The sequence below is a fragment of the Pezoporus flaviventris genome, unplaced genomic scaffold (genome assembly GCF_033815535.1).
Source record: "Pezoporus flaviventris isolate CSIRO_AGI_PZ_B2104156 unplaced genomic scaffold, CSIRO_AGI_Pfla_v1 ptg000002l, whole genome shotgun sequence".
Taxonomy (NCBI): domain Eukaryota; kingdom Metazoa; phylum Chordata; class Aves; order Psittaciformes; family Psittacidae; genus Pezoporus; species Pezoporus flaviventris.
Window position 1 is genome coordinate 53,155,588 of NW_026892550.1, and position 15,896 is coordinate 53,171,483.

Here is a 15,896-nt window from a genome sequence, read left to right on the forward strand (position 1 = left end):
AGATACACTGGACTACTTATGAAGTAGGATACTGTATATTTGAAAATAATAATCACGGAGCTCTATGTTTTCTTTGCTTGGTAAAAGGGCATCTTATAGATATCAAGAAATTATTTTTTATGATAGCTGTTTGAGAAGTGACTAGTGTATAGACCGTACAGCTTTTGAAATGTAATTTGGGAGCAGATCATTGTGTTAAGCATGTATAAAGTAGCATTAGATGGTATTCTCATTCTTCCTTCCTGTTCATGTCTGTTTTGCAAGATTTGTCATTTACCCCTTCCCTAGCATTTGTTGGTTTTTAAAAAAGCTGGAATTTTTATGGCTATAGTAAATAGTACATAGGGCTAATACTGCAGAAGTGTTACTTCTATAGTAAAAGCCTCTACACATGTCTAGGAGCATTTCCATCGTGCACAAAGTAAACGCAATTTCAGCTTGTCCTGCTCCACAGACCTCCACAAGATGTTTGTCACCTGAGTTCTGCAGGAAGAGAAATGCCCCTGTTGGAGATGTGTTTCCCTGGAGGTGATGCCTGGATATGGGGACTCTGTCCCCCATGTGCTACACTTGATGTTCAGGAGGCCTGGGCCTGGCCTGACCCTTCTGTGTGCAGTTTTCTTGGCCAAAAGAAAGGGAGGTATCACAGTCCTGTAGTCTTAGTCTCAGAGGTGGTTCACAGGAGGGAGGGCATCTGCATTGTGCTCCTCAGCGTGAAATAACCCAAGCTCTCACTGGGAGCAGGGGATGAAGTTGGAACATTAAAACCTCCCCTCAGCATTGCTACCAATGAATTGAGTTGCCCTAAATGATCTTGTTTAATTTGAAAGTTTTGCTGAACTTTTCTGTTAAGCAGGAAAGACTGCAAAAGTAAAACCTGCAGAGCCAAGAGCTCTGCTGTTGGGCAGCAAAATGGGAGATGCTGACCTGGCTGGATGGCTCCAGGCTCAATTTTTGGTTTCTAAAAAAGGAATAATAACAATTCTTTGTCTCACAGAGGTATCATGAGCTTAGATATGCTAATATTTTTGAGGTGCTTGTATTATGTGGTGGGGGGGAGAGAGGGTAATACTGTAGTGTGACCTCTGTCCTCCCTCTCTGCCTGCTTTCATCTACATAAATGAGCACATACATAACCACACAAATATACCTATCCAGATAAAAGTCTGCATCAGCTTTGGTCATGTTTAATTCTCTAAAATGTTTTAGAGTTTTGGGGGGGTTATTTTGCACATGATGGGGGTTTCCATTAAAGTGAATGAATGAATGAAACTCTATACTTCAGTGGCATTGGTAGGCGGGGTGTTAGAGAAAGGTAAAGTGTACATAAAACTGGATAACGTCACCTGCTGCTCCCCATCATGCAACTTAAGATATGTACAGGAATTTACAAGGTACAAATGTTCTGCTTTGTGACTACTGAATTTCACGGTTGCATATTTGCCACTTGTGAATTTGTAACTGGATATTAGTAATTTCCAAATGGCTGGGATGTTTGTGCACACAAAGTATTTGAAAAAGTGTAGTAAATATGAGATAACCTGTGTGTTCACTGTAGAGAGCAAAAAAGGAAACAGAAATGCTAAGAAAAGTCATAGAGTAAGCTACTAAACTAGAATAACAACATTAAATATGCAAGCATGAGCTAATATGATCCTGAAAATATTCCCATATAGATAGAATACATTAGAATAGAAACAGCTATATATTAGAGGTTTGTGGACAAGATGGTTTAAGTGCAATTGCCATTAGAAGCTATTGCTAGGGTAAAACACAACTTTTATTTGATCCCCTCATGCTACTTTATGCAAAAAAGGATGAGATCCAGCCTGTCAGTGGTACTGGGTTTATGCAGCAACACGTGAGAAGTTTGCAGAACTAAAATAATCCCTGATTTCATTCATCTCTTCTGAAATGTCTCAAGTGTCACTTTTATAGGAGACGTTTTCTTCCAAAAATATAAAACTTTATCCTGGTCCTAAGTATTAGCTGACCAGAACATACCATATCACAGTTTCCATGTCATATAGTGTCATGCAGTGACTGAAGCACTTCCCCTCCCTAACCTCCCATTACTATGAAAGTGTTAGAAACTTTTTTATTTTGTGTTTTCTTAACATGTAACGCATTAAGGTTCGTGCCTCTGCCTGGGTATCCCTAAACCTATTATCCAATCCTGTCCTAATTTTCCTATTTTGATATTATATTATGTCACCTCTTATTATAATATTCTTGATCATATCTTGTAAATGGAAGGATAGAAAAAAGGCAAAATTGACAATTAATTATGTAAAGTTTTAACCAACATTAAAAACCAGCTATTAAAATTTCTAAAATTAAGGTTTTTCTAAGACATAGTTTTCTAAAACAGATATAATTGTTTTGCTTAGCAATATTATGGTATTAAAAAAAAAAAATCCCAATTCAGAAGGAAAATTAATTTGCATGTTAAAAGAAAAGTTCCATTAAAAATTAACTATAAAAATATGCATACAGTACAATGTATTCATGATGTATGGCAAAAGCCTATAATTATCTGCTTCTGGTGATGTTTGTAAATAATGACTGAACCAATGATTAACAGAGGGAGGTGCTAATTTCCCCTTTCCTTTATTGTTACCAAACTTCCTTTTGCACCTTCGGGTTAGGAAGCTTACCCTTTTTCATTAAGGCCTTTTGTTTGTGATCTGCTGCCAAATTCATCTGTATGCATTGTTTTCAGTAATATTGAGAGTTGTACCTTCCAGGAGTCTTTGGCACTGCATGATGAAGCGCTCTATTTATATTAAAATGAAGAAGTTCCTAAGGGAGACATAGAACAGAATGAAACAACGAACAGAGCTTTAGAGACTAGATATGCGAAGTGACAGTGACAGCAAAATGGTAGCTCTTGTTGCGAAGTGGCCCAAAGGACTGCAGAAAGACTTATAGCATGCGCCACACCGGCTTGAACTTGGCAGCTCTTACAGGCTTAAGCACTTGCTATGAGAAGATGTTTTACAAGATGGAAGTTAATCAAACAATTTCTCAAGATTGCACCTCTTGGTTTGGGATGTCATTGACATAACACGTTGTGTGAGGCTTTGCTATATATAAATTAGAGGAATTATTTTAACACTGAACCATATTTCTTCATTTAAATCAACTCACAACTATATTGCTGTTGTTATGATTTACTTAGTCCAGATAATAGAAAAAACAAGACAAAGATGTTACATTATATGGCAACTAATGCCCTACTGCTTTCAGCTCGAGGGAAGGGAGAAAGTGAATTAAGCTGCTACTGAAATGTGCCCTGCAGGTCAATTTGAATCGGATAAGAGTGCTATAAAGTGGTTTACTGTGGTGGGAGACAGCCGTTGTTAAATTGGCTAGAGGACTGTCTCAGACTGACCATGATAAGGGAAGCAGTGAGGCTACTATACTCTCTTCTGATGATACAAGCAATCCACCTGGCCATCCTGAGGTATTGGGTATGGGAAGAGTGAAAGTGTGGGAATTATTAAAGGTGAATTTCAAAGAAAAATAATAATTCACAATAAATTTGTAGAGTGGGGACTAAAGATCAGGTATAATTTTTTGAAGGGAAAAGATGAGATAGAGGAGGCAGGAGAAGGCACTGCAAATTGCTGTTTTCTTTGCACCTCAAGGCCCTGTCTGAGCCAAAAGAACATTGGAGGTGGGGGGATGTGGCGCTACCAGGAGGGGAGAGTTCAGTCTGAACATCTGCAAAGGGAATGGCCATTTATCTGTTTCTGTTTTCATCATGTGATATTTGACTTCAGTGTATAATTCATGTTTTATATAAAGGAAATATTTGCTGAATAACCTGTCCTTTCTCAGGTCACCAATTAGCGAGTTACAACTTCCCACTGAGTACCAGAGGGAGAGCCTGAGCTTCATACTTGTTACAGTGCAAATGGGAGGCAGGCTACACTTTGACATTCCCCAGTCATTATAGCATACATTTAAGGACCTTATTTTCAGTTTCAACATCTGCTACAAAAAGAGGGCACCATCTATTGGAAATAAATAAAGTGGTAGTCAGATACCTTAATGAGCAAACTTGTTCGGGAAAAAATTAATTGTTCCCCGTGGATAAGACCTGCAGATGCTGATAGCACTGGTAAGGAGGAGAGATCACCTTTTACAATGCAAAATCATAATTTATCCTACTCCTAGCCCACAGGAAGTCAAACCCAGAACATATCCTTCATGTCTTCAGTTTTTGAAAATCATTACTATAAAAAACAATTTAAACAAATTTGAAACATTTTTTTGTTTTAAACATTTGAAACACTTTTCATCTTTTAAATTGATCTTTAACATTTTTTTTAATATATAAGAATAAATACTGGGAAGGGAGAATACAATGATAGTGGAGAGGAAGATTTGGGTATTCATTTCCAAATAAGAGAGTATGGGGTTTTTTTTGTTTCCTTTGCTATCAAGAACAGGAGAGTTAAGAGGAGATTCAGGACTGTGTGAACTCTGTGCAGGGGTAGCTCTGCAAATTTTCCATGAATGGCAGAGTTTGAAGGAAATCACCTTCTCCAAAAGGGCTTTTCTCCTTATGGATTTTGAGCTCCGGGTATGGAATATGTGCACAATTTTTAAAAAGTGCTATATTTCATCATGATTTCCAAACCTTTATAGTAAACCATTAGCCTTTCTCTCTTGATCCCACTCTTCACCCAAAATCTGACTGCATTTAATGTTAATATGCTACCATTTGTTAACAGATCGCATGTGAAAGACTTGAGTCTTTTTTCATATATCAGCAAGTCCAGAGTGTGTATTTGTCTCCACTCCTTAAGATCTCTGCTAAGTCACCTGAGCTGCGTTTCTCATGTCACTGTCTTTGAAACATCTACCTTCAACATACCTGGGGACAGTGAAAGTAAAAATTCAGAGAATGGCAGTGCTGTCGGACTTTTCCTTCTGGCAAAGCATTGTGGAAGAGGTAATGGTTTATTTTCACATATTTACAGATTTTTGTCCACATAAGTACATTTGCTACTTTGTACATAAGCTACTTTGGATGTCTTGTTACATGCCCTTGTGTCCTTAACCTGTTTTGGCTGCAGTACAAGTTTAATTTCTCTGGCATCCATTTCTGGGTGGTTTGTTTTTTTATAGAACTAACACCTCTGTCAATGAAACAGACATCAAGTATAAAATATTTATTTCAGAAGAGATTAGGGAAGGTAATTTATCAATGAGGTTACTGCCTGTGTAGAGTCAGACAGATGTAGAAATTAAAAGGGAAAAAAGTATTAATGTGTTATTCTGGTTACAATGACTTCTCAAGGATGGTTACAGGGCTTTAAAACACCAAGTGTTAAAAAGCAGAATATCACATCCCTGTTGATGCAATCTTGGGTTAATTCTTCAGAGTTCATGGTGCCGCTAATTCAGCTAACAGGAAAAATACTGTGAGATGTGCTTTTTGTGACCTGTGTCTGTGAACTCGACCAGAACTTAGCACAAGACTCCCACCCCTCCAGAATATCCATACTGAGCAAACAAACCTCCCCCTTTTAAATTTCAGCTAACCTGTTCTGTTCTGCATGCTTATCGTCATGCCAGGGACAATGGTTTAGAGACTTTTGGAGGTTTAATCAAGGGGTCTGTAAAAATCAGTTGGAAACAGAATGCTTCATTGTGATTAAAATGCTTGAGACAGTGGCATTAAGTGTAAAGGACAGTATGTAACAACAACTACATGTTATTGGTTGGACCTTTTGCTAATGTAAATTCAAATAACTGTGTTTGAGGCCATGTTTCTTTAAGTCACTCTGTAAAGATTTCAAGTAAGAGAGATCAATTTTAATTAAGCGCATTTTAGAGATCATATAAAAGTAGAAAGAAAAAAATACCATATTTTTTTACCAGCAGGTTATTGAATATATTGCAGAAGATTAATGTCCTGCATTTGTTAAATAGGCTATTTTAATGATGTTATAGAATTTGGAATTAACAAAGATCAGGAAAAAGCTATTTTTTATCTGAGAAAAATTACAAGAATAAAAAAAATCAAAGGTATATATTAAATTCAGAGCCAGACATAAAGCTATGTTTGATGATAACTGCTGCAGCAAATATTTTTCAATGAAATAATTTTTTTTTTAAACTTGCTAATTTAAAACAGTTTAACTAAACTATATTTTCAGTAGACAGTAGAAATATGTGGATGTCAAAACAGTAGTTTCTTCCAGACTGGCTCTGCAGTTCAGTATAACTGTGAGATTTTATATATTGTTTTATCATTTTTTATCTGCTGCAGTTATTCCACCAATAAAAATGATTTTTCTTTTCCTGAATAGAGTATAGCATGACACCAAAAATCACTGAGAAGAAAAAAAAGACACTCCCATTGTGTAAAATGCATTTTCAAAAAAAGAAAGAAAGGAGAAATAAACCCAATAGGAACCATAAATTAGCCACATACAGCATGCAAAGGGCAACAGGTTGAACAGTCACTTCTATTTCTGTATAGCCGCGTGCTTGAGTACTTCATTACTCTGTGTCCATGGAAATGGATCATCCCAGGTTTCTCTCTCTGTGGGTTTATTAATGACTTTGCTGCCTCAGTGGTCTTGGAAGTGGATGATGGAACATGTCTTCTAGCATGTGGACACCAGCTGTCCTTGTCCTTCCTTCTCACTTGAAGCGTCTCATGTCAGCTTACTGCAACTGCCTTACAAAGCTCAGCTCAGAATTCCTTGAGCCTCTGCATCTTCCTTTTGCTTTCTGGATCGTGTCTATGGTCAAAGTTTTTTGTGGGTGACAACTGAAGTGTAGAGGAGGGTCCTTGCTTGCTGAAGGAGAACCTTTTATTATTATTCTTCTGTACTACGTTACAAAATATGCAATTAGTAAACATCAAAAGAAAGGCAGTTTTCAGCATAGGAAAAGTTGCAAGAATGGAAAAAAATCCATGACATACAAGGTTAACACACTTCCTCTGGAAAGAAGAAGAATTCAACACACTTTGATTCATCTGTTTTTTAATTGCTGCTGTAATCATTGGACATTATATATATAGCTATACTGAACAGTCTGGTCACTAAGGGTCACTAGGTTAAGGCAATGTTTTTTCCATGTTTTGAGGAAGCCGTGTTTATTATAGTGTTAGTAGATATGCTCATGTAACTATATTTTGATTAAAGATTTATCATATTGTTTTCTCAGAAGATCTGAAACTGAGATAGATACTGTATGTGATGACAGGCCAAGCTTGCCTCTTCACTATAAACAATCACTGTAAGAAAATTAAGGTGCAAAACCATGCCTGCTGTAATTGTTGCATACTTATTAGAAGCTTTCCCTTTCCAGATTCTCTAGGTATTTGTTGCCCATGATAATGTGAATACTTAAGGGGAAACTGTAATTAGTGACTGTGTAGTTCATTCAGTAAACATTTCTGAGCTGTTTGATGTGACTGAACTGAGCGTCACATATAATTTTACACTTTTATCTTACCAGGCAACTGACAGGTCTCTAATCTCAGTCTCAGAGCTTTCACTCTGCTTGAACTTTGCTTCATAGAGGTCATTTTCCAACCACTTGGGAGCAGAAGCCACGTCCATTAAATCCCACAGAGTCGATAGATGCAATAATAGCTTTAGGCACATTTTCTTAGAACTAGAGGGGGGAAAGACAATTTCAATAAATGTAAAGCTATACTATCTACAATCCACAGAATATGTAAGCAATTCTCATAGGAGCACATCTTTCTTTTACCTCCTGGCAAGAATCTCTTTAATAATAACATGTACTTGTTTGTTTTCATTATCAACACTTATAACAGCAGAAAAGTCATTCATGATGCTTTAAGAAGACAATAAAGAGGAGAAGAATGCACAAGGTGAAATGATCAGCAAAATATTCCCTCAGGTTTGGATTTGCAGACTATTAAATAATCTAATACATATTTCCTCTCTCAGAGAAAGGTAGATGGTAATAGGGGTGCGCATGGTGGTCTGACCATCATATTGGAAATACAAAGGCAAGTATTAACTCAACATACAAACTATGGGTAGACACTGTAAGTAGAGACACTGTAAACAGAGACAAAACATCTATAAATACATGCCGCTAGCATGCTAACAGGCTTGTACACATTATTCTTTGGTATATTTTACAGTATATAGATCAAAACTCATCGAAACAAGATTTCAGGTTGTATCTGTCAAGATAATTAGCAATTTCTCTGTAGCAGATGTCTGAGAAGGAAGGACAGTTCTTCCCTTGACATTGCATCAGAAGAGAAATAACTATTATTAAAATAAAATAATGTTTGTTATTTCAGTTTGATCGAGGCTGCCTAACATAAAAATTACCCCCCAGTGATAGAACAAACAATCCCTGTTTGACTGTCAAACTCTCATGCAGAGATAGAAAATAAACTTTCTAATTCTTTCAACATTTTTACTATTGTCTTTAATTTTTTTTTCTCCTTGCTATATTTGTGGTGCAAAGGTATAAATCTTGAAAGTAAAGTATCCCCTCCAGCAAAATATTTTACTCCATTTTCCTTGGAGAATTCCACTGCAGGGGAGAGAAAAGGAAGCAAAAAAAGAGCTTTGCAGAGTAGCTGGAACAGATTCAAATTCAATAGCCTATGAGATTTTCCTTTCTAAATATAACAGTTCAATAGATCAGTGGTCAATCTGAATGTTATCTGCAAGCTGGAGCTATTAATTGCTGCACCACTGTTCCAGATGCCAAATGATAGCCTAATGTTTTATATGCCAGCATTCTCACACGTACATTCAAACAAACATTAGGCAAAGACAATTCAGCAAGTGGTGCTGGTGTTCCTATGGTAAAAACAGCTGCTAAATCACAGTACAGACTGTTTAATTTTTTTTGTTTTTCTTTATTTAAAAGGTCTTTTGACAAATGGTCACCCTGAATGGAAGAATGTTTCTGACATTGAGGTGAGAATTTGTACAGCTTCTTGACTTTTTGACAAAGGTGGGAGAAACAAGACAGAAAATTATGCTTTAGAATAACTCAACTCGATTCAAAACTCATAGTAAGACATGGCACATGTAATGAGGTAGCAAAAAGTTGAAAGCTTACAGCAAATAAAATTTGAAATGGAAAGCGTATTAGGCCCTGGGAGAAGACCATGAATTAACAGCTGACCCTGGCTGCAGTGGCTGCTCCAGCAGAGGCAGTGCTGGGAGAAGCTGTGCTCCATTTCAAGCTCCCAGTCAGGCTGGGGCTGGTGCAGGGGATGCAGCAGGGCTGTGACCTGGCGTGCCGCATGGCCACCTGAGACCTGCCAGTAGCAGAAAAGGGAGGTGAGCTCCTTTGCTGACTCTCAGAGGTGACAGGCATGTGGGAGGACATAGTGTACAGCATTTACAAGTCTAGAAGGTGCACCCCTGTCTTCATCTGTGAACCCTTATTTTGGAAAGTAGCAGCCTGCATGTGTTGCAGCATCTGCAAGTGACAGGTAACAGAGCTGACCCACCGACCACATCACATTTTCCCACTGTTGGTGTTTAGGCTGTGGGCTGCTGCCCTGCTAGGTCCTGGTTTAAAATACATTTTAAAATACTTGACCTCCCTTCTTATTTCTGGTCACCATTCTGAGTACCCGTTCCTATGCACAGTTTACACTCCTTGGGAAGAGTTATCTTCATCCTAATGCTAGCATTTGCTCTTGCGAGTTCATTTATGGCTACCCAATAACTAAAGGCCACCGAGAGTTGTGTCAGATGTTTCAGACTTGAGCATAACACAGAAAGTCTAAACACAGCAGTCAGTGTGTACAGCCCACCATGTCACTGGGTTATTTTGCACCTTCAGATGTATTGCATAAAAATCTGTAGAAGCAGGTCTGCAATTTTTTTCCTGTAAACAATGCAGAGAGACATTTTTACTTTATCCCACATCTCTAAGCAAGAAAAGTCAATCACATCCTCCAGAAATCCACTGAGTTGAGCTTATCTGAGTGCAAGGTGCTAACCTGTTGGGCCATGTGCTTGAAATTAATACTTCCTTGGGGAACCAAGGCTGGACAGCTAGTTCTGAGATACGATTTGGCTCAATACTCTTACTTTATGTGTTTCAGTGGTGCTTAAGAACCTAGAGAAAACTTCTGGAGAAAACATCAGAAAATTGCTGTGAGTAGAGGGAAAACAGTCAAAGAAACCAATTAAGGAGAGGAAAAGAGCTCAAAAGGTTCGCTCCCAGTTGTACTGAAGTTGGTTATTCTGTTTTGAATCACGGCTGCTGAGCTGATTTTTTCTATTACGATATTTGTGGTTGCAGTCAGGCCAGAAGTGCATATTCGCACTCAGAGGACCTTATCCTTGTCTTTATTTCTATCTTTTGAGTGACGACTTCATTTAAGCAAACTGCCACCTCTACGTCATTACCCTGGATCTGTTTTCTTCTACTCAGGTTAGTACCTCTGCCAGTTTCTTTACCATTTCCTCTCACACATTTTGTTGTCACCTCTGGTTCAAAGGTTTTTTATTTCCTCTTGCCAGTGCCTCCTGTTTCAGTCACTTTAGGCAAGTCAGGTCAACCTGAGTTGCCTACAGCAGCCTATCATTCTGGTCTGTTCATTCCACCCAGCTTTGACAAGGTTTTTCTCCAGGTCCTCTCACCCCAAATTAGTCTTTACCTTGAAGATAATATTCTTTGTGATTTTATAAGCTGGGGTTTTTCTTTCACTCATTCAACTAGATCTAGCTCTTGCTGGGGTTCTCTTCATTTACCAGTTTGATGGCCTTCTTTTCTAGGTACATGTGCTCCTACTTTTACACATACAAACCTGGACAGTGCTATCATAGAAACGCCTTACACACCAGGCTTTGATGTGCTGTATAGAATAGTGCAAGCCATTCAAAAGATGATTTTCAAAGTTTATTGTTTACTTAAACAATTCTCATGTCCTGGAAACTTGGTGGTTTAACATCACTTTGCTGGTTTAGATTTAGAATTTATATTTCTCACAATATATCTCATGTATAACAAATATAACTGAAATAATAACAGATTTACTATTTTTATGATCAGTTTATGTTCCCATGTGATTCTAATAAGAACCACCCAGGTTGGGAAAGAAGCCATGAAGTTTTAGAATGTCTGTACTCTAATCCTAATCCTACATTGCAGAGCAAAATCCATCTATATGAAAATATCATATGGAAACCAGAGACCTTTAAATTTTTACTGCTGCTGTCCCAAATGGAGGTACGTATGTGAACACTGCTGAGCTCAGAATTATGGTCCATGACCAGAAGTAACATATGCGGTGCCAGAGGACCTTGTCCATTACAGAGGCAGTTTTAACATATTTATGCTTTACTCAAATGTATGGCTAATGATGATTCCCGAGGATTGCACTGGCACTCAGGGATTGCTGGGAAGCAAACTCTTTTATTTTAGCCAAATTATCTCCAGCAGAGAAACAGTGAAGAAGGATATTTTATTGGTCCTGTGCTCCTCATCATTTCTCCCAAGCATTTTTATTTTACAGATCCTATTGTGTTTCTGGTAACTTGCTCTTGTGGATTGCTACAAAAAGGGCTCTGTATAACTTGGAGTCTGGCATAAAAGTTTTCTTTTTAGAGTTTTAGCATTCTTTAAAGACATGCTAATTATTTCTATATTACCGTTTAACAGCTTTTTTGGACTTGTTGCACTGCGTTAGATAAGCAGTCTTACATAAAAGAGTGTCTAAAACGTAGTTTATGTAATAGAATATGTTGATGGTCTAAAAGAATCTGTTTCCAAAATATGTTCAAAGAAAATCCTTATTTAGTATGAAACCAGAAATAAAACTGAAGCATTGGATGCAATTAGTAAATTCACTGAAGTGGCCACAGACACACTTTTATATCTGTGAGTCTAAAATGACTGCAGGGAAAAATCATTTTCTCTCTTAAAAGCTAGACAGAAAAAAGGAGTTGAAAAATGTAAAAATGGTTTCTGTAGCATAAAAGCTGAAAGACAAATCTACAAATGGGATCAATCTGCCTCACTCCTACTGCCTTAATCCAGCACCTCAAGAATCAATGTCTCAAGTCAATCCTTTCAGATGAGGTGCTGATTGAGTTCCAGGCACTTCCAGTGGTAGGAGGAAGGTTGCTTTTGAAAATAAAGGGCAAATATCCTCAGAGGAGTAGCTTTGTTTTATGCAAAATGTTAAGAAAGCCATTTTATGCCACAGCAGAATGTGGAGGACTGGATGTCTGTTTGTGGTGCAGGACAGAGCTCAACATCATAGTCTCCTTTGCCAAATCTTCCTGCCTTTAGTCATGCAAAATTGTTGATGATTTCATGAGAGAATTGTGAATGAAGAGCAGAGTTGAGCAGTGTGTCTCTGTTCTCTGTCCTGTCATTTCTGGTTAATCTGACTCTCTCATAAAGGAAACATTACAGAATACTAATTTTTAGAGATCCAGTGGGGATATTATTAAAACTGGTCACCTAGTAGGAAAGACAGCAAAAAATGCTGGGAAAAAAAAGAGAAATCTGTCTGGTGCACTTAATTCTAAAATATCCAAGTCAGGAATTTAACAAGTGTGAACACTGAGCTTTGTCTTTCTGGCCATAAAAAGCCATATATTTCTGGTAAACAGCGCTTGGAAAGTACATGATCATCCTGCAGGGTTGTTTTTCTGCAGGTTGTGAGGATCCATCTTGTGCTAAAGTACATTCCCTAGGGACAGTGGACTCTGAATATCATCTGAAAAATATTTGCATCTACAGTGAAGCTACTGGGGCCACAGAAATGCTGTGGGTCTGTTATAGTACCTATCTGTCAGCACTTTTGCAAGAAAAGCTGCATGCAAAAATACTTCCTTAAGAGAAGTTTGGAAAGCCAGTAGTCATATTTTCTAATGGAACTAAAACCAGACTTAGCTGAAGCATTTTGAGCTGTCTCTAGGTTGGGGCAGGCTTGCAATGGAGAATGAATCATTAAAACTGTGTTTCATCTTGAGAATAATCATCAGGTATCTTGAGATGTGAATTGATGTGGTCTCTGTGGAAAGGGCAGGTAGATGACATTTGTGTAGAGATTACACAAAATACTGCGGGTTTACTATTTAACACTAGTAGATTGTGCTAAATATGCTAGGAAGGTAAACTTTATGCTGGCAAAAAGTGAGCCATTTTAGCACTATGCCTCAGGTAGGATGTCCTTCCCTACCAGTAGACCAAAAAGGCCAAACAAGGAACACCAAGGTGGCAGGAAATTTGTTTTTTTGTGCTGCTCTTCCATGACGACAAGGAAGGTTCTCAGCTGTCACCATTTCACCACTGTTAGCAATTACTTGTAAAGTGCAATAGCCAGTTGATTGCTTCTTTCTTTTTCACATAGGAATAAGAATTAAATTTATCCTCTGCCCTTACCTGTATATTGCTTCCTAGTGTAGACAAGGTATGCTGAATCTCAGTACAGCTCATGAAGCCTTTGGATGTCCTTATGAAGATACACAGAGCAATTTCATTAGCATGCCTGGAAGTAAAACAAAAAAAAAATCCATCCAGAGTTTTCCCCAGTCCTTTTCAGAGAGCACAAAGCTTTCAAAAACCCCTGTGGTTGAAAAAATGTTATGGTGGTTGCCAAGTCAGGCACTAAGAAGTTAGTAAATATTAAAATGGAGTCTTCTTTAATACAGCTCTTTCATGTAACTTGGGACTTAGCTTTCAACTGAATAAACATCAACTGAGAATGCAAAATATTGTTGTTATCATTATCTCATTATAGTAGTATATTGCTCAAGGACTTTCCATCATGCAATGTGTGGGATACACACAGCAAATGTGACAAGGGGTATCTTGGCCAGAAGTCCCTTGGTTCACTTCAGGCAGAAGTTGTCCCACTGCACTGAAACGGTCTGATGTTACAGGAATGCTCACTGCAGAAAAGCCAGGGAGAAAATTAAGAAAACATTCTCAGAGCAAGGTTTGAATGTTTTTCAGTGATTACTTAATATTATATAATGCTTTATAATAGTTCTGTAATGTTTCTGTATGATGTGAATCAGGTGCCTGAACCTTGTTTCAATCTAGATAGTGCAACTGGAGAGAAGATGACCCAGGATGGATGGGAGATCTGAGCCCTTCTGGAAAAGTTGGACAAAAGGGATGTCCCAGGTAGCCAAAGTGACACTCAGTATCTGTGTTTATGCACCTTGCTGTTGCTCTGACAGTTACTTTTCTGCTTCATTAAAAGGATACGTGAATGAAAGAAGTTACTATAAACAGATTTTTTCTTTTTTTTTTGAAGGACAACAGTTAATGATGGGATTTTTTCTGAGGAAAGAACTGACTTGATCAGTCTTAAACCAAACCCTTAAATATGGGCTGCTCTTGTGAACCGTAAACAAAATTGACACAACGTCTTCGTCTCAGTTTGTTTGCCTTCATTATAATCCAAGGCATGGTTTCAATTTGGTAACTTGTAGTTACATACGCAGTCTACCCATCAACATGTCCCTACAAACTGGTCACCATGTCAGAAGAAATTAATTTATATTTGTACCCATTTTGCCTTGTTCTTGGTTTTGGTGATCCGTGGGTAACATTAGAATTTCTGTTCTCTTTTTAAAGGTGATAATTTATGCTAACATGGACAGCAAAACAATGAAAAGTGGGGTTTCACACATTTACTAGGATGCATTCAAATTCATATTTGATTTAAATTTTGCAAGCTTACTAGCTGTAGGTTTTAACTAACTTTCAAACCTAGAAAAAGATATTTTAGGCTTTCTTTGATGTTAGGATTTGCTAATTTTTTTTATTGAGGTAGCAGCTTTCCATCATAGTTTAACACGTCCAGACTACCCAAAATATTGGAAAATAGGAAGCAAGACAGGAGGATGATTCCCCACTTTTTCAGTAACAAAACTGAGGAAATGATTGAATTTTTTCCATGCTGATACCCATGTTTTCACATGAATTCCTTCACTAAGTTTCTGTTTTTCCTTCAGGCAAAGAGTTTAATGTGGTCCAAATAAACCCCAACACATTTAAATGAGCCACATAGCATTTCTAGTGGTTTCATTTTGCTTTGAGTCAGGTTTCAGATCAATATCACTATCACCAGGCAATGTTGGGAAGGGCATATCCTTTGAGAACTGGAAAACATTGATTTATTTTACATGTCCAATTAGTTCCATAAATTAAGCAACTGTGTTCAGGTATGTAACACAGCACTGCCCCTTTTAAAGCTGAGGCACCTGTGAAGAGCTTTCGTTTAAAAAGGGGAGCCTGATTTAAAGTGATTAAAGTGATTGATGTTGAGGCAAGTTTGTTGGAAAGAAACACGTATTTATTGTTCAACAAAAATTAATCTGTTATTTTAGTTTCTTGGGAGGAGGTTGGTTTTTTTTAGATCTTTCGGTGCATATTTGTTTTTTTGGGTGGGGGGTTATTGGGGTTTTTTTGTTAGTCTGTTCATTTTAAATGAAGCTGTGACTTAACTCTGCCTTGTTAAATCGCTGAAAGGTATCAATGTCAAACAATAATGCTGTAATGAGAGGCAGTGTCTAAGGTGCCGAAACATACAGCATCTGAAACATCTGTTTTTTCCTTTGGGGATAACTTGTGAGGTTTTGTCAATGCACAAATATTCACGCAGATGCAGATCAAGCCGATCAGCCTCCTCCTCACAAGAGTGAAGGTTGCCAGGCCAAGCACAAGCAATTAGCTGCGCAATGCTTGCGCGGCCAGCAGCCCCGTCTCTGGCTGATTGCCCTGAGCTCCACTGCTGCTCGTAATGCAAATTGTATTTGGTCCCCCGGTAATCGGGATCAGCGCTGCCTTGTCCGTCCACCCGCTGTTCATGCCCTCTCTACACTGCAATAATGGTTTTGGTGGGCAATCAGGGAAGATGCCTTCTTGACTCATCTCTCATA

General features: G+C 38.0%; 1 long non-coding RNA gene across 1 annotated transcript; it reads left to right on the plus strand.

Moving 5' to 3' along the window:
* The first annotated feature begins 4,338 nt into the window (after nt 1-4,338).
* LOC133275499 (uncharacterized) lies at nt 4,339-7,449 on the plus strand. Its single transcript, XR_009745550.1, has 2 exons — nt 4,339-4,963; nt 6,327-7,449. It is a non-coding gene; the product is annotated as an uncharacterized LOC133275499 (long non-coding RNA).
* Nucleotides 7,450-15,896: the final 8,447 nt, after the last annotated feature.